Genomic DNA, 23,064 nt, shown 5'->3' on the forward strand with positions numbered 1-23,064 from the left:
CTTTTGTTCTGCGATCTAAATACATCACTGTCTTGCAGTTACTTTTGCAGTTCCTTCTTGAAGCTGGAAGGACATTTCCATCTGAGATAGATAGTCATATAACGGACAAGCAAGTGTTGTTCTGCTGTTCACAGTGCGCCCAAAGCACTTGCAGTCATTACAATTAGGTTATTAGCTAGCAGCCTGGATAGGCCTTAACCACCTTCCTCCCATTCTGTTAGTGCTCTCGAAGGCACTGCAAGCAAAAATGCAAGATCTGATTCTTGCGATGAATTTTCAGAGAGGATTTGGTGGTTTTAAAGACCATAATCTTTATTCTTTACAGATGGCATGTGGTGATGGTGGCCAAGGGCCTCGGAGGGTAGTACACCCTCCACCAGCTGATGCCAAGTTCTGGTGTTGATTTAACTCTTGGGCATGTGTTTTTGTTGTTTATTTGTTTATTGTTGTTGTTTTTTTTCCAGTGATATTGCTAATTTAGTAAGCTTTTAGAGTGACTGCTCCTCTGCCTCGTCAATAGTAGCATAAATTCATGACTACCTTTAGACTGGCATATGAGCATCCACATCAGGGAATTTTAGGAGGAGGAGAACATAGTTTCTAAATGGATGCAAATGAAAGGACGCAAAAACTTGTGCATGGGAGGCTGAAAGTTGCCTGGGACTGTGAGACCTGGTGTTTTACGCTGGCTTCTCCTTGGTGCTTTGTGTTGGATGTTGAGTCAGCTGGGCGGTTGATGTACTGTCACCACCAGATGACATGAGCAGAGCTCTGTCTTGGTTACCAAAGACTACAGAGAGCAAATGTATTACTTATTTATGCAGCCCAGATCCTGGTGTGACTGAGCAATGTACAAAAGCAAAAAAGCAGGTAATTAGAAGAGAGTCACACTTGGTGACCCAGAGAAAAGTGAAAACTCAGGAAGAAGATAATTGTTAGCGAAAGAGGAAAAACAAAGCAGAAAATGGTAACGGTGGCAATTTGAATGAGAAAATGAGTTTCCAAAGCAAACTAGCTCCTGGAAATCGTATTAGCTCTGACAAATACACAACTCTAGGATTCTGGAAATATCACAGCAAACATCTGTTCAGGTAAATAAAGAAGCTGAATGCAGTTTCTGCTTGAAAATGTGGCCTGTGCATCTCTTTAGGGCGAGCCTGTTAATACAGGCTGCCTGTTAAAATCACTTGCTATCACTACAGCGCTGACAATTATAATATTCTCTGTGGTTGGAGATTATTGAACACCTGGCTTCCAGCAGCATTAACAGCAGTGCGTTACAATAAAAACCACTCCTGTAACAACGGTGCAGTGGATAACGCGTGCGCGTGGCTTTAAGGATGATAGATTACCGAAGAATTGTTATGTTTATGAGCCCTCCAGAACGGGCAGGATTCCAGTAAATTCATGTCTGGATTCTGCGCTCATTTGCTCACTGCTCAATCCAATTGTTTCTGGTCAGGTTTTAAGTCAAGCGGATTTTGAACCTCAGATGGTTCTTGAAAATACGTCTTTAACAGAGAGGTCTGGCTAATGAACAGAAAATAAAGTAAAGACTCTGTCCAGAGACAGCTTTGACGGCACTCAGCTGTGCGGAGGTGCTGATTGGACATCTCTACCTTGTAGGCAGTTGGCACAAATAAAGTATGGCTGTAAAAACAACTCGAGAAGGAGCCCTGCTCATCTGGGAGGCCTGGGAGGGTCAGGCTGGTGTTGCTGTATAGGGTGTTTTGGGAAGGCTCTGCCTTTGGGAAGACAACTGGAGGTGGATTAGAGACCTATGTGCTCTTGGGCCACGTGGGAGCTCATGTGCAGGGTGCCAAAAGCCGCCCTGCTCCTATGTCATCCATGGGGTGAGGACCTGATGCCCGCCTCTCTGTGCGGTGGGGCTGGGTAATGCCTGGCATGGCCGTGGCCACTGGTGTTGCTGGTTTGGGGCAGGAAACGGTGTTTTGGCTGGGTTGTCTCTGGCCTGGCAACACTTGCAGGCTGAGGTGGGTGTGTAGAGGAAGGTGATTACTACAGGCCGAGTCGGTTGCTCTTCCAGGGCTTTACTCATGTGTGAGGCTCATCCATGTGGAAAGGAAAGGAGTGGCGCAGTAGGGTGGCTGCGCGTGCGCTGCACGGCCTCACGCAGGAGTCTGCTCGCCGGAGCCATCTTCAGGCCCTCGCTTGGGTGGCACCTTGTGCCGCAGCCTCCTGCTTCCACCAAGGTGAGGCAAGGCCCAGTGAGAGCCATGACGGTGACCAAAGCAGGAGGGAATTCTAGTGTTTGGCTGTTCTCCAGGAAACCCTGACTGCCATCGGGGTTTCCTGGGGGTTGGAAGGCAGATCCCGTTCCCGGGTCTGCTGCCCTTCGGGCAAGTAGAGCTGCCCTGAACAGTGCAACCAGGTCCTGCTGAACGGTAGTGGCCACAGCTCCACCAAGACCCTCCGCCCTGACCGTTGCCTTTCTCGGCACTACGGTGAGTGGGGAGGGAGCAAGTTGAGGCTTCTGTGCTGGGCTAGGATCGGGCTGGCGCTGATACCTTGGACAGCTCTTGGCCCGCCCACGGGAGCAAGAGAACCCACATAGGAGAAATGTGGAGAGTGAGAGGTCTTGGCCTCCTGTGGGTGGACTCATTGCGTGCATCTGCCACAGGGCTATAGGGTGCGTAGGGGAGGGACCCTGCGGGAAGGGGGAGGGCTCTTACCCACTTGAAGCTGGAAGAGCTCCTATTTCATTCTCATAGTTTTCCATTAGAAAGAGTAGGTTTATTTATATACCTTACCTAAAGCGTTCTGAACACTTTTGAGGCACTGATGTGCGTGGAGGGTAGAGCAGGGCAGCGAGCCCCTCGTCCGCAGGCTGGCAGCCTTGTGTTGTGGCCAACTCAGGGCGTCATCCATCACTTGCCGAGTGACCCATCAGCGCTTTCAGTTAATTCTGGTGACATATTTATAGTGCCGAGATCGATGACATAGGTTTCCTTCAGGACGTGAAGGGATTTGACATCAGATTAAGTTATAGACTACCCTGTCGTGGCTAGATCAATGGATAAAGTCAGGCAGGGCCTTGTCTACATGCAGATGGCGGGGAGGGGTTAGATTTAAATCAGCAAATGTCAGTATAATGGCTGCTTTTCCCACCAAGGGAAGAGGAGGAAGGGAAAATTTTCCATCATTAATAATTGAAGTTTAGGGAGGGGAAAAATGAACATATCATACACCACTCCTGCAGATAACGGGGCCCTGCTTCTGCTGAAAATTCTGTCTGGCAGCTGAGTGCTAAAAAAAATATTATGATTATGACTGTGTTTCTGAATTGGAGATGAATCTTCTGCAGTCATGGAATATTTTAACCAATGCCCTTTTGTATTGGAGCTGAAAATACTATTCGGTGGTGCAAAAATGTCAGCAGAAAAAAAAAAATGAGGACAAATTAGTTGGAAATGCAAGGTGGTGTAGTTTGCCAAAATGAGGAGGGAAAAAATAATTCTGGGATGGATTTCTTCACGTTGGGCGACTAGAACTGGACCCAATACTCCTGCTTTGAAAATGCCATCTGTTATATAAGTGGTATTTTCTTATTCTTAACACATATATTTTATTCTAATAGATGATATGGGTTATATTTAAACTCACTAAGGTTTTCCCTTTGACTTGCATTGAGAAAAGTCTTCAGCCAAAGGGCTCACCTCTGTTTTTCTGAGTGCTTAAAGTTTATTCGAACTTGCCCATGCTGGGGGCAAATACCGTTTCTCAGGCAGCTTTGGTGGGTGTTGTGAGATGCAGGAGGGCCCCTGCAAGATGTCACTGGGAAAAAACCTTGCTGAGCTCGCAGGCTGGCATGGCAATTGTGTTCCAAGAAGTTGTCGCTGCCCAGGGGGTAGCAAAAGAATAAGAAAAGGGCTTGTTAAAGCAATGCAAATAGCAGGGGCACAAAGCAAAAGCCTTGTTTCTGCAGGCTTCAGCGAGCAGAGTTCTCCCCACTTTCTCCTTCTTTCAGTGCAGGGGTTTGAGCAGCAACACTGGGTTGCACTTACAAGCCTTGGCTTCGTGGCCTGCTGGCGGAGGCTGCTTGCCCCCGTCATGTGTCTGAAGTATTTCGCTCACTTTCTCGTTGCTGTTGCTGATTTCTTCAGGCTGCAAAGCACTAGAGGTCGTGGTGCTCTGCTGTGGATGCTGGTGCTTGTGAGCTTGTTCGGGAGCCAGGAGCTCAAATCCAAGGAAGTGTTCACATCACAGCAGCTCGTCTAAAGCAACCAGGAAATAGTATATGGAGAAAATAAAATTTTTTAAAAATAGAGAAATTATGCAAGAATTTCTAATTAACTCTAGTTGCAGCTGATAGGCACGAGTCAAAGGCATATGATTTATCTCCTGTCAGTAAAATCTTGGTTAGAGCTGCTGCTTTCAGTACTGCTGTGTGGGTGTGTGGCTCCACTGTGTAGTTAAAGGGTGTCTGATTTATCACCTGACACCAGCCACGCTGCTCAGAGCTCTTGTGGCTCTTTCTGTTACAAGGCTTTTGCATTTGAAGTTGGCTAAAAGCACCAAACTGGTCTCCCTTTTCATATTTGCAGCTCCTATCTGTTGACTGAATGCTTGATTTGCAATGGTCTTTAGGCCCTAATAGAGCTCAGTAATAGTTAACTGGGTCTGCACAACATTTCAGGCTTACAATTGACGTAAACATTTTTCAAGCAGGAAAAGATAAAAAAAAAAGTAGGTAAATGGGTAAGCTGAGACCACGCTTTAGGAAACCACATTAATTCCAGGATTGTTTCCTAGCTTTGTGTGACTTCACTTATGCTTGTTGGCCTCAGCGGAGCTTAGATTTTCAGTGCTTTGAAAATTAGGTTTGTTTTATTGTTACCAAAATGATGAGTAGTCTTGCACAAGTTGTATATTGTAGTGTAGCTAGAACTGGCCCATGCTCCGTCAGATGTTAGTGTTGCTGGAAAGCTTCATATTCTTTTTATTTTTTATTTTCCTGATGCACAGATTTCAATGGAATTTAAACATGATCCAGTCATCCCAGATACCTACATATGCCAGATGCTTTTTTTTCCAGATGTCCACATGGAAACTCGTGGGAACTCCGTGTTCTTTGCATGTGGAAAGATGAGCCAAGCTAAATTCCACCCTTCAGTATCTCTGGAGATTTGCAGATGCCACCTCGAAGTTATGTGTGGTCATGTTCTCCTGGCTGGTGAGCTGGTAGACTGGAGAGGAAAGGATCAAGTCTCTTACACTTGGAGTCTCAGATGCTCTGAGAAAAAGCAGATGCTGTTAAAAGGGGAATTGATGAGTTTCTGCTCTTCTTTGTGAGCCCATCCTCAGCCAGGGCTCCTGCCATGTGTGGAGTGTGCTAGTGCTGGAGATGGCTAGACATAAAGTGGATTCCTGAGCTCTTCATGAGCTCAGAAGGTCATAGGAGCTTTTGGGTAACTCATAACCTTCCTGGGTTCAAAGCAATCTGCTGTCAGGGTTCTCTGTCAGGGTTAGTGATGAGTACTGTAAAAGCTGCGGTTGGAGAAGGGTGTGAGAAGTGATTTCAATGCAGTTCATACCGTGTGGGATCCACCACCATGTGAAACTGTCACACTGGCATCACTTTAACCTGTAATTGTCATTCAAGTTTGAGACAGTATTTTGTGATGTGTACGTTTTTGAAGTTTTCAATATTTTACAGAATATACTCCTAAAAATATGCCTGTAAACTTTGCTGTTTGTTGTATCAATAAGAGGATCAGTCAAAACAAGCTTATGGACCACAAAAACCTCATTACATAATGTCTGGAAATACAAGTCATTGGTTCAATTGAAGTAAGAGATACAGTAAATTATGAGGCTCAGGATGGAGGAAACTCTTTTAAGTGTGCTTCGATTATCAAGCTCGAAAAATCTGCTAACCCAGTGCTGAGTCACAATTGTCTGCGGTCACCCGGCGGGGCTGGGTGTTGAAGTCGTTATTTTCAGCTGAATCAGTTCTTGGATGAGGCCCCCAGAAGGCCCTTGGGGAACAAGGACTATTCCAGAAGCTTCATGTCCTTGCTATGTAAAAAAACAAAGATCTTGGGGAGCCTTTCAGATGGGCAGGGGCCCCAAAGGGCATGGAGGAATGAAAAACGGGCAACTTGTTATTGATATGGCTTAGGGGTAGAAAGAGTCAAAACCACATGTGTACTTGACAGGGAATATTTTGTGTACTTGTGTAATCAGTTGGTGTGAGAATTAAATCACTTTCTTCTTCTTCTGTGCCATTGATCTTGGGATCGTTAGCGAGGAGTACAAGCTGTCATGCTGACACGTTCCGGTGCCTTGCAAAACCAGCCTGGAGAAGAACATGCAGCAGGAGACGCTTGTATTTGTATGAATCAAAGATGACTGGTCTGAGCTTGTCCCCAGCCTGTGTTATTTGTAGGGGAGAGAAGACTGGAGCTGGAAGACTCTTAGAAAATGCAGCGAGCAAGCTGCAGGAGACCTTCCAGTTGCGGTGGTTGGCTGTGGGACAGTAGGGCAGGAGGAGCGCGGTAGCCTCTGTGTGGTGGTATGAGGAGTGAATGTTACAGCAGCTGTCTACGTGTAGCCATAGGTGTGTCATGGTGCCTAGGGCAACCCTATGTGTGTGTGTGTGTGTGTGTGTGTGTGTGTGTGTGTGTGTATGGAGCCTGTTGCATGGGGAAGCCCTCAGCAGCACAGTCCTACAGCCTCATGGCCTGGATCATATGGGGCTCCCTTCACTGCATTGTAGGTTTTCTTCTAAATTTCATTGCATGTCTCTAAGCGCTGCCTCTCACCCCATTTGTGGAGGTTTTCTGAGAGTCCACTGAAAAATCTAACCAGTGACTTATTTAAACATTTGCTCTGTAAACAGAATTTAAATTGAAAATTTTAAGGAACATTATATTTTTAGGTCGAAACAGTGTGTTTATTTTTCATCATCCAACTTGCCCAGTGTTTACGGACATCCTTTCTGAGCCTGCCCCCAAGGGATGCAATTGCCACCCCAGGGTGCAGTTGGCAGTGCATACAGTGCTCGTGGCCGTGCATGTGGGACTCTGGAGTTACCTCCAAGGTGATCCAAACTGCCACCTGCCTCGGTGCAGAGGCTCCTGCGACCCAAGAGAGGATCGAGTCCTTGCCTTGCTTCAGCCTTTACACGCACAGAGTTGCTTCACCCGCTCATCCCTGTTGCCAGTGGTGCGACAGGTCCAACCTCACGCTCTTCTGTACCACGGGTGCCAACACCAGAAAGCGGGGCCTGGTTTGCTGTGCAGTGCTGGACACTGGGCCCTGCCCTCCCTGCTGCGGCGGCAGCGCCTGCCTGCGGGCCAGGCCGTGAGGGAGCAGTGCCGGGCGCTCTCCGCTTGGCTATAAATCTTTTCTTATGTAATGTCTGATTTGCGCAAACTGGAGCGCACTGCTTCCCTGAGGCCGTTCGCGCAGCTGGGGAAGCACCGCTTCCTCTGCGCCATCACCCCCTTTCTGAACTTCTCACCGTTCTGTTTTTTTTCTGTGCTCAGCCACGTGCCAGGTAAACAGAAGCAGATGCCAGACATGCAGCTCCGCGCGCTCCAAATCAACGGGCTTGCCGGGGGAAGTGAGCACAGGTAGTAACTCCACGCACAGCCGGGGCTGGGTTTCTCCCACCGCTGGGAAGATGAAAGAAACAATAATATTTTCAGACTTACTGTAACTCGGCTTCAGTTTCTTCTTTCATTAATTATTGTTTTACCATGTTAGGAGCCTAGGGAGGAAAATATTAAACATGGGCTTTGCTGAGTGCTGTTTCAGTAAGTAAATTAATTGCAGACAGGAAACTTATTTGCATGGATCTGCTGTTCCTTGACGTGCTTCCCAGCACCCCGAGGTCAGCCCCGCTCGCGAGACATTTCACCCCACGGCATTTTGGCCACACCTGCTTGCAGCTCCTGTTTGCCAAGGTGTCATCTCCATCGCCTCCCTCTCTGGGTGGTGGGGAGCTCGGAGGCTGCTTGTTCCTCTTGCAGCCTCCCCTCTGCAAGCGAATAGCCCCGACTGCCCTGCGGCCTTGTGCTGCAAGTGGGAGCTTTTCTCCAATGCTGGGGAAGTCTTTCCGTTCTGGATGATTTGTCGTGGCAGGCAGCTGGGCGGTTTTTAGGCTGCACTCTCCAACTTTGGTCTCTTAGTTGTCCTTAGCCCTCACTGTGCTGGTACCAGACAGCACCTTCCTATACCTTTTTGTGGGCAACCAGTGCAGCAGTTTCACGTCTCAGTGGTGGCCTGGGCTGCTGAATGAATGCCAGAGTCCTTTTGTATACCTTATTTCCCAAACGAAGGGTCCTTGCCCAAGAGCATCATGTTGCTTGTGCCCTGGGGCACAAATCCTGGGCCTGTCCCAAGCAGGATGTCCCCAGCTGCCCTGGCAGGGAGCAACAGGGGTTTGATGATGGACAGGCCATTTCTTGCTGTGGGTCTTTGGGCAAACTCCTATCAGAAGATTTCAAGCCGTATTAGCTTGATGCTTCAAGCAAGTGCCCCTTTTTTTGGGTGAGATGAGGGTGTTTTGGAGCAGAGCAGGTTGGCGTGGGCACTGCTGTCAGGGCACAGGAGGTAGCTCTGAGCTCCAGCATGCTCCATGCCTGGAGTGGAGACTGCAGTGCCTTCAGGACACTTCCTGCAGCTTTCTGCAAAAGGCTTTTGGAAGAGCTCATGGGCTCCTCCACAGGTAGGTTCCTGCTAGAGACCTGACTCAGCTGTTTTGCGGAGGGTGGCATCTTGCTTGAAGAGACCTTTTCAGGATCCTCAGGTTCACGGTGACCAAATTTTGGCCCTGTGCTGCTAAAGCATGAGCCTGTGCAAGAGGAAGGAAATGCTAGGTGGGAAAACATGTTGCTCCAGTGCTCTCTCCTGATCCTTTCGGCCCCACATCTGGCTTTGCTGTGCAGGGATGCAGTCACCTAGCCATACGCCACGTGCCTCCCCACGCACAGGACTGCACCTGGTCTGCTTCGGCCTGGCTCTCAGAGCTGAGGATGTTCCAGTGATGCATTTACATCATTTTTGCAACTCAAAGTTGGTGTTTCTTTGTCAAGGAGGAGAGCCCTGAGGAGGATCAGATTAATGGCATGCAGCATGTTCCCCTGGGGAAATAGTCCTCCCTGTCTTGAAAGCAAGTAAGCAGAGCTATGTTATGTTTGGATCAGAGCAGTGACATCTCGGCTACTAAAAGCCATGGTCCCAGGTGTTTATTTCAGGAGGGGCCTTTGCAGCCTTTTACTCTTTTGGAGCCCATGAACACAGACAAAATTAAAACCACCGAACTGCTCCAGCTCTGCGCTGTTTCTGGCAGCTTTGCCAAGTAACTGAATTTCAGAGGGTTGTAAGTCGTGTGTATATAAAACAGTAGATCTCGGTAAGATAATCAATTATATGCAAGAGGAAACCAGAACTTTTTCCATTGGTTTTATCAGATATTGTGGTCAGTCAAGGCAATTCAAAGTAACTCTGAACCCTCTTGCGTTCATTCTTGCTATAATCGCTCCATCTCTGTTTACCATATTCAGTTAAAGTGGCTTGTTTGCTACATCCGCTCCGCTGCCAAAATAACCTCATTTACTCTTGCAACGGCTCCTGTTGCTGCCGCTGTAGTGTTCCTGCATTGCAAATATATTCTTGGCCGCGGTGCTGAGGTTTGGGATATATTGTTCTTTGAATCCTGCAGCAGAGTCGATTGGTTGGCATTTTCATTCACTCGCAAATAACATTTGAATGACAGGGCTTTTTTGGAAGCCTGGGCTTTGCTCTAACCTGCTGCAGAGTAGAACAGGGTCTTAGCTTGGCTGCTTCCTTTGGGGTTTTTGCTGTTGTTGCTGTAGTTTTTTTTTTTTTTCTAATCATTTTTACAACTTTTGTGCTCAAACAATAGGGTCTTAAAACAAAAACAAACAAACAAACCAAAAACAGAGTGAAAGTAGCTGCTTCATGGAAAGCTGGGCCCCAAGTTGGCAGGGGTTTGGTGGAGGTGCAGCAGATCAGAGGCGGCTCTGCCTGGATGAGGTGCAGCCATTAGTGAGCAGCACCAGCAAGCAGCCTGTGGCTCTGTTGCACTGCATGGTTCAGTTCGCTTCCTCTCGCCCCTTGCTTTTGCTTTTCCCATGTGCACCGAGCTGCAGGGATGGCTCTGAATTGCACAGAGGACTGGTGGCATCCCCTGCATAGAATCACAGAATCATTATGGTTGGAAAAGACCTTCAAGATCATCAAGTCCAACTGTAAGCCCCTAGCATCCTGCATCTGTACCAGTCTTTTGGTCCTGTGCATCCCCACCAGTCTGCATGTGAATTGGGAGAGTCCTTTGCTGCAGTGAACAGTCTTAGGACTCAAATGGTGACAGCGATGCTCAACAGGTGGGGAAAAATCCCCCAATGAAGTTGCATGTTCCAGGTGTTCAAGCATGGCTTTCCTTTGGTTTGGCTCACATCTCCTATTGCTGGAGAGCTTTCCTTTCTGTGGAGAGTCCCCCGTCTCCTCCCTGCTTCGTCATATGTTCTTCACCATTCCTGGGCAGTCTCTATTTTGGTTCAAAAAGTCACCAAAATTCAAAACACTCACTTCGTTAAAAGTAGATTATTTCCTTGCCTCCTGGCTCAGACTGTCCCCTCTCTCCTGACTTGCTCCTGCTGGGAGCGTCTGTGGGGCTTGGGCATTGCTGAGTACTTGGCCCTCGTGCCACCACCATTGGGCTCTTTAGAGCACATTGTTGGGTCTGTGTGGTCCTGCAAAGGGCCCCCAGACCCAGGGAGGTTTTTTTGCCCAAAGTGCCCCCCAAAGTGCTGGAAAGTCAGAGCATCGTCTCCTTGAAGCTCGGGAAGCGGCTGTGGGAATGTGGGTTCCTGGGGACCCTGCAGCAGGGACGGATTTGCAGGGCTCCCCAGCTTCTCCTGTGTCTCAGGTCACAAGGTGGCTTAGGACCCCAAGATGAACCTTCCTGTAAACACTGCACTCTGCAGTGGGTGGGTAAAGGTGATGCATCTCATCTGCATAAATATAAAGTCAGAGGTGAATTTGTCCTCCTTGTTTTCCTCTAAGCACTATCTTCTGTTTTTATTTATTTATTTATTTATTTTAGCCTGGCCGCCGTGTATTTGTTCTCAGTGATCAAAGCCTTGACGGTTTCACTGTGACTCACAGCTCCGACCCAGCCCTGAGGGAGCAACACATCGGAATTACCGCGCTCGGAGATCTGAAACCGAAATGGTGCCTGCGCTTTCGTTTGCAGAGGGTTTCTTCTTTCAGACCGTGCGTGCATTGGGCTTTGCCAGAGCATCTCCAAAAGCTTCACTCCTGCACTGTGGATGTGTGTGATGTTCCCCATTTTATACATTCCTCATTTTACTCCTCTAGAGGAGTAAAACATCTTGTCTCCTATGAGCCACGCACTGCCCTTCCAGTCCTGCTGGGGTTTGAATTTCTGGGTTAAAATGCAGTTTGACTCTTGCTAAGCTGTGCTCTTCACTGGGGGGGTTTCAGGGAAAACGTGCTATTTCTTACGTGGACTTTTCCCTTCATTGTTGTTCAACTCTGTTGCTTTTAGTAGATCATTTTTTTAAATGGAATTAAAAGATGACCTACTACTTGATGTAGTTCTGGTGTTATGTGGGAGAGAATAGAAACAAATTTCCCCCCAGATTAATGATTTCATAAGTCACTACTGAGTCTCTTTTCTTTTGCTACTTGTTTAAATGGGTCTTCTCAGTTCCTCTTCCCAAAGTACACCCATGTTTCTGGTGTCCTCTACTACTCTGGGGCCTTGGCTCCCATCCTTCTTCCCTTGTGCTCCCATATCTCTTTGGGAAGGATTGAGTGAAGCTGAGTTCAGAATTTGAAGCAAGTTAGTGCTCACAGTCTGGATAGCAGTATTAGGGAAGTTTCTGTATTATTTTTGGGCCTGTTATTTTTGCAGTCTGTCATTTTGTTATTGCTGTGCTTTCAGGAGAGGTTTTAAGGCAGGGGTTGACATGAAGGTTGGTCTTATCTTTTCATGTCCAGTTAATTTAGAACCTGCTAAAGTCTAGAAGAGTTTCAAGCAATTCCTTGGAGCTGCTACTTTGGGTTTGTCAGCATGGAGTTTCTCCTGCTCTGCTGTTACCTTGTGCTTGGTTAGGTGGCTTTGATATTCCCCAAACCTATTTGTTATTTAATTAACCTAAATAATATTCTCGACTGCAAACATTGTTTCCCTTTGTATTTTAATTTCCAGGTCATTAATAAAGCTGCTCAGCAGCAGGCAAACCTGGTTAAACACTTCTGTCAGTGTGGTGTTAAATTATTTCCATCATGAAGAGTGAGCACCGTGTTTAGTCTTCTGGTGTTCTTCGTTTCCCCTTCATTAGCATCAGGCCTATGCACCATGTCATGCTGGTCTAAACCCCAGCTTAGTTAAACTGATGCACAACTCTTTGGGAGCAATTCACTCCATTGCAATTGGGGTCAGATTGATATATGTTTAAGTAAGTCAATTCTTTACAAATTAACTGTCTTAATATGAAATTTTACATTCAACGACTACATCAATTTAAGTCAGTATAAGAAAAAAACGAAAGTTTATTGAAACAGATCAAACTCTGAACAGAGAAGTAAGTTCAAAGCTGTAGAACTTTCTCTATAGAGAACTTCACGAAGAAATCATGGAAAGTGTCAGTGTGTCTGAGCAGCTGATTCCCCTGTAACCTCTTAGTCTCTGAACTCTAGCCGTGGGAGAAATACCATTTCCCTTTCAGAAATGTCATGCTGTTTTGCCTCCGTATGGCATCACTATGATCTTCAGATGTCTTATGGGTCTGTCTTGTCATCACCAATCTTTCTAGCCCTAAGATAAGATTTAACTGTTTTGCACACTTGTGCCCTCTCTTAGGGCAGGGCTAGCGTTTGCTGCCTCTCCTGCCGAATAGTTGATTTTACTGGGTGATTTCATACCCATGCCTTTTTCACAGGTTTCCTTGGACCTCTTAAGTAATAACGTTCATAGGTTTCAACTTTTAGCAGACAGAGACTGTTTTCTCCTTGTCTGACATGTTGAAAAGCCTGTCACCAATGTCTTGGTCCTCCCATAAGTATCTGCAGACTTCTCCAGTCGGTGCTTAGTCTTCTCTTGGAGAACTTAGATTGAAATCACTGAAGATTCTCTTACCAGATACATATGTGTATGTATATATATATGTATTTCCCCTATTTAGCTGTTATTTGAGATTATGCCTGAGTTTTTGCTGGACTTTGTCCAGAGATAACCAAGAGGCTAATTCCCACTAGGAATTTCTTCTTTGTACACCTGAGGTGGTCATAGCCCTCCTGAGCTGGCTGTCAAGAAATGGGCTTCAGTGGCCCCACCAGCACATGGTACCTTTTTTCCTTTGGGATCCATCACCTCTTCTGCTCATTTTGTCTCTGACACTCGCCTATCTTCAGTGTTAAAATACATTTAGTGCTGGTTTCTTCCTCCAGACGTGCCTGTGGTGTGCCCAGCTTCTGCATCTCTGCCACTCTGCTCCCAGCCCTTCCCTTCCCTTTTCCTGGGATATCTCTTGCAGTGTTTGCCCTTCTTTTCAGGTTGAGGTTTCTCTTTCCAGTATTCCTCAGTGTAGAGCTCAGCTCTGGTAAGCTCCTCCATCTGAAGGTGATGGAATCCATGTTTTCTTGTAGCTTTGACCTAGTACCTTAAGTGCTTTGCTTGGAAAGGAGAAGTTAAAGATGATCCTGGTGGCTTTGGACCACGGCAGCTTCCCTCTCCTCAGCAGTTGTGAGTGGCTTGGAATTGAAGAGAGAGCTCGCCTGTTGTACATGTGCAGCTGAACCACGAATATAACGTAGGTGCTGGAGGGATCCTGGGTTGCACTCAGGTGTGCCCGCAGGAGACACATTCTGGCAAGGTGGGAGGCTGTCGGCAACTGCAGCCACTTTGGTACCGCAAATGGCACTTCCATGTCCTCAACAAGCAGAGGGTAAAATCCGTTAGTGATGTCTGTGTAAGCCCACGTGAATCATGCAGGTAATGCTGTGTAAAACTGCTCCTTGTCTTGCCTTTAGCAAGCATTGACCAGAGAGACCAAGTCAAAGAGGAAACGTCTGCTTGGTGGTCTCCTCTGTGGTTTTCCTCTCCTTGGAAAGCCCATGGATCGCAGCCATTGCTCTAGGAGGGATTTTAAGTGGAGGACCAATGCGGCATGTTGGAGCGTGGGGGGTCCAGTGGGAATTTCACTTAAAAAGCAGCTTTGCCCTTTTCCCTGTGTCAGCAAGAGTTAATGTAGAGCAGGGCAAATAAATCCCCTCCAGGCAGAACCTAGCAAGACCCTATTTGTGAATGTATGAATAACAGTTTTGTAAATATTGCATCTGAATTTATGAATGATCTGACACTGACAGGTAGAAATGAACTGTGATTTTATTGCGTTAGATTTAGTAGGTCAGACATACATGCCACATCAAAATGACCTAGAAAACCTTTCTAGGTCAAAGTATTGCTTGAAAAGGTGTCTGTTTTGAGGGCAAGACCATGAGATTTCATGCTGACTCTAACACATTTTCCTCTAACCCTGCAACATGCATCTTCAGGGCACGACAGGAAATTTGTCAGCTAAACTGAGAAGAGAAAAAGGAATGCAAAGAAGGTGTGTTTTAATTTCTTCATGTAACTAGACCTTTTACAGTCATTCGCACTTTCCTGAGCTGGGATATTGAATGCCAGGACTTTAGGTGGGTGTCTGCAGCCCCAGCACCACTGGGCACCTTCCTGCACTGCTAAAGGCTGCCCTTGGGTGCTTGGTGCATCTGACAGGAACTGACATCTTCCAGGCTACCTTTGTGACCCTAAATTTAACTCTTGCTCACTTTTTAATTTTTTTTTAGCCAATAATGCTATTTTTCCCACCAGAGAGGATCAGGGAAAGCCAATGAAATGACCATCTTCACCAGAGAGATGGTATCTGCTCCAAAAGCAGTGAACCCGTTGGCTTTGCTTTGTCCCCTTCATGCACTCCTATTGCATCCTTGAGTAACCAGTTCCTAAGCAGAATGCAGATATAAGGGCAGCACTGAGAAGAAGCGAGGAGTCCTGTCCGTCCCCCTCGCCCACCGTTGCACGGCCCGGGGCTGTGTGCTCCGGCCTGACCGCGATGGGCCCGGCGCTCACCGTCACCGTCACCATCGCTGCGGCCGTGCCGTCCGCACAATTACCGCTCGCAGCAGCCCCAATGAAAATGTTTGTGGAAAACAACATGTGCATAATTAAGGCTTAATGAGCCCTTGTCTGTTTGGAATCTGCAATTAGATTTATAATAGAAACTGCTCTCAAATGCCAAATAGCTTTAAAAGGAGCTGAGATGAAAGATAATTTTTGCCACAAGTCTATAGCACTACTGTAATTCTGTGACCAGGGAAGTGCTGTGGTGAAAGCTTTGCACAAGTTTGCATTGGATTTGTCTTATCTGCTTGCTCCCCTATCTATAAAGCTGCTGGTCTTGCTTGTAACTGCTTGGAGATTCTCCGAAATTCAGGACAAACTCCCTTTGTTTATTTAAGTCATTAATTAGTTGGGCAAAACTGCTCTTTGAAACATGCTTCAAACATCACACTAGTGTTGTAAAGAGTAATAATAACAATATCTGCAGCCAAGTACTTGCGGTGAGGCAGGGGCTTGTTGATCAAAGGTGCCTCTTTCTGACCAGCCCTGTTAATTTTAATGTGGGTGTTTAACTTTTTAAGGTGCGGAGACTTTTCAGTGCAAAGGTGTGCTGCCTTAACAGATGAAACGGAGGTTGGCATGACACATGTAAACATGTAAGACCTTGCTTTGCTGTAGCAGAGAATGTTTGCAGCACTAAAATTCCCTGTAGGGGTTAATAAGGACTTAGGATGAGCATGAATGTCTTGCAAAAAAATAATAATTAAAAAAAGGTAGTACAACTTCTTAATAATCTGAACTGGAGGTTGGGAAGGAAGTGCTCTCAAACTCGGGTAGGGTAAGCAGGGCAGACAGCGAAGGTGATGGTGTTATGACCCCCGTGTTCTTTAGGTTGCGCCTGTGGATGCAGAAGAGCAGTTTTCCTTTTGCAGATCCGCCCCAGCATGGTGCTTTGCAGCGCTGTGCAGGGACGTTGCTTTCAGGGGTGATTTTACATCCCGTGTGAAGCGCAGCGGCGTTTCGGCTTTGCAAACAGCAGAGCGTTGTGCTTCTTGGCTCTCGCCAGTGGTCACAGCGCTGGTGCTGCTTTTGTGACTTGCTGCATTGACTGTATTTGGGCCACTTCTTGCACCAAGCTTTCTGCAAAACTGCCTTTTTTTTCCCCTTCCATCTTTCAGGCTTCTTGGATGTTTCCCCAAATGCCTTGGAGCAGGCGGAGCAGCTCGCAGTCTCTGGCACAGTTTTGGACCACGATGCCTGTGCCATGCCCTGCCTTCATGCAGCCCTGGGATGATCCTTGGTCAGGGAAAATCTCAGACTCTTCCCTTGCCTCTGCAGCAGGGGGAAGCCAGGTACCCAATAGGAGCTCATTGCCCTCGAGTTAGGGCATAATTGTAGTTTTTGGTAAAAGACAACACCTTCAGCGTAGCCACAGGGAGGCTCCATCTGCTGCAGACCGTTAAATATTTGGGTTTGGGAAGAATAACATGGCTGCGATGCTGGGGAACTAAAGCAGATTTGCTGTTACTCTTCCTTGCCTGTTTGCATGGACCAGACCCAGCTGATGTTGGACCTACCTGGACACTGCAAAAAGTGCTCGGCAAGGATCGTCCCTGTCCCAGGGACTCTGAGCTAAATATGGCAGGGAAAGCGCAGTGAATTGTATTACTCTATGAAAACCTAGCACTAAGGACACTTCCAGTTTTCCAGGTTGTCATTTGATACCTTATAATCCTTGAATTTTTTCCTGTAAAGGAAAGCACATTTTTCCATTTTTTTTTCTTTCTTAATAGTGAGCCCTTCAAAACTTTTAAGATAAAACAGCAAAAGGGGTTGCAATTTGCCAGTGCCTTTTTGCAAGTCATAACATGCACCGCTGCAAGAGTTATTTGCATCCGATGTCGAGTTGTCAACCACAGAAGGTGGGTTTTCACGGGTGACAAATATTTGCGTGTTGGAAACTGCTAACAAAATGATTTGCCAAGAACCTCTGTTTTTTTGTTTTGTTTTGGTTAGTTGTTTTTTTTTCACCCTTCTCTCCCTCCCTCCTGCCCGCTCGCTGGTTTTGCATAACTCTGCACTGTCTTGCAGGAGCCTGTGGCAAATCGTTTCTTCCATCCTGGCTTTGCACTTTGCAATTGAAGAAGAAAAACATCTTGACTTCTGGGCAGCTAATGGGCAATTTTTGCTGTTTTTAATAGGAAGAGCATCACTAAATAAGGAAAGTGTTTAGCAAACGACCTGTATGTGCTTGCAGATGTCTGAGTATAGTGTGTGCACCAGGAGCCCTCCTGTAAGATGGTCTGCAGGTGGCCACAAAGTAACCTTGCCCAGAGGGAATGAACTTATGTGGTTCTTTATTTATTCCTATCCTTAAAGTACAATTTAGTAGAGGTTTTGTTTTGTTTTTTGAGCTGTTACTTAGGAGGCACTTGGGAACCAAGGCCTACTCCCATATTGATGGCAACAGGACATCAGACTCAAAAGCTTGAACACATTCTCTTAAGATATTAGAAATTTTCAGCAATTTTCATGTCACTCGCTTGATGACATTCTCCCTGTTTTATATTTATGGAGCTGCAAGCTAATTGCAACCATTGGGATGTGATGGAAATGTATCGGAGCAAATTCTGTCCTCTAGCTGCCGCCCGGAAAACCTGCATGTTGGAAAACCCAAACCCTGGCACGTGATCCAGCTCTAAGCAAGAGCCACAGTTGGACTTGCAATTAGTAATGTATTTCTTTGAATATTGTTCTTCCTCGCTTGGGCTGGAGACAGAGACGTGAATGGATGGGTTGGCCTCGGCACACTCGGTCTCTGCAGCTCCCACTGCTTCTGGGAGCCAGATGCGAAGGGGTTAAGCAGGACCCTGATCTCTGCAATATTTTCCCACTCCAACTTTCTGTTTCTCATTTCCATGACAAAGCTGGGAGGAAGAGCAGAATAAGGTACAGAATTTGCAGAGCAATTTTAAGGCTGTAATGAGAACAGAAAATAGTAGTGGGAGAAGAATTGTAATTAGAATATGAAATGTGGGGAAAAAGAAATTAATCTATTTCCATGTCACTCTTAAGAATAAACCCTGCTGCTCCCCATAGCTTTCAGTGGACGAGACTTTCCCTTTTTTTTTTTTTTTTTTTTTGTGCAAACTTGAACTCTTTTGCAGTCTCTGAAAGGTTCGGGGAAATGCGTTTGAAGCCCTCGTTCCCCCCAGTAATGCAGTAGCGGTAATAGCGTGCAGTGTTCGCTGAAAGGCAGCCCGTCTCCCTGGGAGGTGACTATCGACGTGCTGTCCCAGGCACCACGTCTGGAAGGGGATGCTGGACATGTGCCCGGGATGAGCCCTGGGCAAAGCAGGGCCACCCCACTGGGGTCAACCCGCGTCGAGCTCAGGATTGGACATCTCCAGGGCTGGAGACTCTGCAAGCTCTCTTGTCTAATATTTGACCACCCACATGGCAAGAAGGTTTTTCCTAACATCTAAATGGAGTAACATTTTCCCTTTGGATTTCATTTCCGCACTGCTCCTGTGGCTGGACGTTCTTCCTGGCTGCAACTGAAAGCCAAGCAGAAGTTGGGGGACAGTAGCAAATGCACAGTTTCTAGCCTGGACAACAACTGGTTATTTTAAAGCTCACTGTTGTGGCTGTGTTATTGGAATTGCCTTCCTCTATGCGGTCCCTTTGTGTTTATTGACATTAAATTTAATCTTCCATTTCTTTACTGCAGTGGAGAGCTGTAAGCATCTCACACGAAGACTGTTGGTGTCTATTAGATGTTTGGCCAGCCTGTATAATTTCTGCATCACTAGTGAATTTCATAACTTGCAGATCACTTACATTAGGAACCGAGTAGGTTTTTAGATGGATATCCCTGATCCGTGATCACTGTCCACATTGAAAACCAAGCAGGTGTCTTTTTGCTGACCGTAAAGAGGAGCTTCCCGTTGGTTGCAGGACAGCTTGGGTTGGGATTTTAGGAGATTTTTGGTGAAGAAGGGCATCAGTACTGTTCCTTTAGTATCTTTTTTGTTGGATAGTCTCTATCTTGTCTCCAAGGACCTGCCAATACTTTTTGGCTCAGTAAATCCCAGTGGGACATGGGTAATACGATAACACGACAGGTGTTTACGACAGTGGGACTCGACAGAAAATAAAAAAAAAAATGTGAAGGTTTTGAGATCTTATGGGTGTCACTGAGGCTGTTCCTGGTAAAAATGCTGCCAGTTTGTCTTCTTTCTTTTTTTTTGCAAAGTTGAAAGCTGAGGTTTTCATCTTGGCTCATGCTTCCCAGCAGCGCTAAAGGGACAGGATGAGATTTGCAGTAAAACCGTGCAAGTTGGCAGTGCCACCCGTGTGAAAGTCGCACTTTCTCGGCAGCTTGGCAGGCAGCGGTGTTTCCTTCAGCTCCATCCTTTCCCGTTAACAAACATTTATTCTCAGTGTTTGCATGGAGCCGAGGACAGCCCAGCTGCTCCGTGCGGGCTTGGGTGCTGATGCGACGCTCATTATCATCTTCCTAATGTGTTTGCAAGTTGGGAAATAGCGTCGTGCTGCAAAAATAGTAGAACAAAGTGAGCCCAGAGAAGCAGCTAAAACAGAAAGAGCTTCTTAGACCATCACCTTCATGCAAACTTTGCAGGGCTGCCGTGCAGAGCCGTTTTGCTAGCGAAAGTACTCTAGGGCTGCAGGTCTCCGGGCAGAAGAGCAATAAGAGGATGGCATTTCCGAGGAATTTCTCCATGATGAGCTCGATGTTGGTGTTGCTACCCGGCGTTTGGTGAGTATTTTCTTGCAAGCTAGATGCACGATGAGGTGTGCAAGCAGGAGAAGCGGTGCTTGCTCTCACTATCTCTTTGGTTTCTTTAGGCTTTACCGTGTGGATCAGGTTTAGGGCATCAGGTTTGCAACCAGAATTGGCCCCGGAGCCAGGCATGGAGCCGGAGCGAGCCTTTGTAACTCAAGGAAAACATTCAAATGAGTGTTTCTGCCATCAATCCACATGTGCTGATGTTTTGAAACACTTTTTGCTGCAAAACAATCCCAAGAAGATCAGGGAGCACTTTGCTGCCCTCCTCTACTGCGCTGGGACCTACACAGCGAATGTTGAACTATAAAAATATCCAGATGGGAGAATTTATTACAAATTTGTTTGCCCCCTCGTAGCCTAGAGGGAAAGAAGAAGAAAATTAATAGAAAAGAAAAATTGAACCATCAATGAGGAAGTCTCAAAGTTTTCATTGCATTTCCTAATGCAATGCCTTCCTTTCCAAATGTTTAAATGTATATATTTTTGCAGGGCAAATTCCTGATTATTTCAGTGATGGGCAGAGCTGTTTCCCCACTGAAATACTGTAAATCTGCTCAGGTCTGCTTCCAGGAAAGCTCTGGCTGCTTGATTCAGCTTTGGCACTGAACTCTGCTGTCTCGAGAAGCGGCAGCTTTTACATGTCAGCCTGTGCATGTGGCTGGTTGATGCAGAGCTTTGGCATAGCCAGCTGGCCCGTTGGAAAGAGCCATACATTCCTGTGGATGCACATGGCCTGTGCCAGGATGACTGCCCGTGCCTCAGAGACCCCCGCGGTTGCTGCAGTTGAGGGATCCGTGTCATGGCTACGTGTGATATGGCCGTGATCCCAACATGGGTGGTGTCTGGATCTCACTGTAGCACCCAGGTACCTCTCAGCCAGCTGACAGGACAAACTGCATCCTCATACAAGAGTCCATCCTCAGAGCAGGGTTCACCTGGACCACCGCTGTGCATGGTCCCTAGGAGGACACCTCTTCAGCCAGCAGCTGCTGCTCTGCTGCTACTCTCCTCCCGCAAAACCAACTGTGCTTTCGCTGCAAACCAGAGGATGAAGGCTCAGGTCTTGTCTTGCAGTCTTCTGCTTGGGCATCACTGCTCGTGTCTTCCAGCCACGGGCGCCAGGACGTGAAGCCAAGGTGCAGCAGAGCACCCGTGGGGCCCCTGCTGCTCCCTGCCTCCCAGCCTTTCTTCCCTGCCATCAAGTTTAAAAAAATCCTCCGTCTGCACAGGGATTTGATCCTGCTGCAGTCACCACTAATGTTAGTTAATGAATGTTGCGATACCCTCTGCAATTTAGCTTTTTAAAATTGGTTTCTTCCCGTATCCCTGAGGATGGGGTGGCAATTAGGAGGTGTCTTCACACTCTGGAGTGGAGCTGCGCTGCTCCCATTTGCCTTCACCAACTTCACTGACTCTGATGGCCAATCCTGCGGCACGCAGAGGAATGCAAGTGTAATTAATAGCCTACCATGGAAATGAAAATCTTCACCTGCTCTTGTTCGGATCTCTCTTTTATTGCTCGTACATGGAGCATCTCTGTTAAGGCAGAAATGGTTACAGTTTCATTTGAGAGCTGGGGAAACAAGGGGTGAGCAGTCTCCAATTCATCATCGGGCTCGTAAGGGCAAGAGGGTAGTCTCTTCCCCTTGTTAAGTGTACACTGTCACTTACAGCTGGTACCTTCATCCTTGTCTCAGGAGTGTTTTATGGCATATCCCATTTTATTGCCATAATTAACTTGTGAACTTCACCTCGAGAACTGCCCCGGCTATCCTTTGAGCTGGAGACAATTCTGGAGGGCTTTTTTTTTTTTTTTTTTTTTTTTCCATCTGGAGCCTGAGCAAGTGAAAATCTCCTGCTCTGGCTAATTAATAGGAAGAGTTTTGTAGTTCTCCACAGGGTTTTGTAGTCAAATAACTGGATTAGCGGTTCCAAAGGGGATGAAGGCGCAGGCATGTTGTGCAGGGGCTGCAGGAGCACCGTTTAACTGTGCGTTTACTGTGCCCAGGTCAGGCTGCCTCTTGATCCCTGGTAGTGAGGAAGCCTGTCTGGGGGGGGGGAAATCCTAGGAAGGCAGGAGAGGAAGAAGAGGAAGTGAGGGAAAATGCACTTGCTTGTAACCAGATTTTCCAAACAACGGAAAACCAGGCTGTGAGTAGAGAGCCTGGTTTCCTGCTCCATCCTCCTGGTACAGAAATGCAACGCGGTGCTGTGGGTAGGAAGCCCAGCGCTGCTCCTCCTTGGCTTCCAGGCGTCTTCTCTTCCTTTTCACTCCCTAATGAATGGGATTACTTCTGCCTGGTGTCTCTCCTCTGTGTGACATGGGCACCCTGAGGTGTGGGTTGGCGCTCTCTCGGCCCCTGCCCAGGAGCTGCTCCTCACTTGGGTTCTCCCACCCTTGTGAGGATGTTCAGGACCGTTTCTCTCTAGGGTCAGCACAGCTCTTCCAACCCTGTTCACTGAGGAAGATTGCACCTTAGGTGTCAGGACTGGAAACTGTGCTCTTCATGTACAGTTTAGGGATGACCTTTTGGATTGCAAGGGTAGGTGTGCTGCCATTGGTGATTAAAGAATACATAGGTGCCTGGAAGAGGATGAAGTGTGAGCTGCCCATCATGGAAATGCTCACTGGTGAGAATAGACTTTATAAAGTTGGTTGGTTTAGCGAGAATTTTAGCAAGAACTTGGTTTGGATTAAGTTATTGCTGGGATAGATCTGTAGTTTTGCACAATTTTGTTTATTTGTTGCTCTTAGAATGACTTGTTCATTATTTTGCTGAAAAATTAACGTAAGTGTGCTGTGCTAATGTGTGCCCTCACAATAGTTGTGATGTGTGCTCGTACGTGCTGAAAAGCACAGCTTGCAGCTCCACATTAAGGTAGTCTGAATTTCTTTTATTCTTCAAGAATTCTGTTGAATTCTTTCATTCTCTTTTCTTTCATTCTCTTTTCACCAAACAAAGCAGTTCTACTTTGGTTTAGCGTTTTGTGTTCTGGCAAAGGCCACTCTTAAGGGAAGTCTGCTCTCAGATATCCAAAAGGCAGTAGAACTGGAAAGGAAGTTCTCTGTATTAAGTTTTCAGTTCTCTGTGGCAATTTTGGATGGTTC

At 46.8% G+C, this 23,064-nt stretch overlaps 1 protein-coding gene across 1 annotated transcript in view; it reads left to right on the top strand.

Moving 5' to 3' along the window:
* TOX2 (TOX high mobility group box family member 2) overlaps positions 1-23,064 on the top strand; it is a 119,912-nt gene that overhangs the window by 24,244 nt on the left and 72,604 nt on the right. The window lies entirely within an intron of this gene.

This window comes from Tinamus guttatus, unplaced genomic scaffold, assembly GCF_059628265.1.
Source record: "Tinamus guttatus ecotype Peru unplaced genomic scaffold, ASM5962826v1 Tinamus_guttatus_pri_ptg001150l, whole genome shotgun sequence".
Lineage (NCBI taxonomy): Eukaryota > Metazoa > Chordata > Aves > Tinamiformes > Tinamidae > Tinamus > Tinamus guttatus.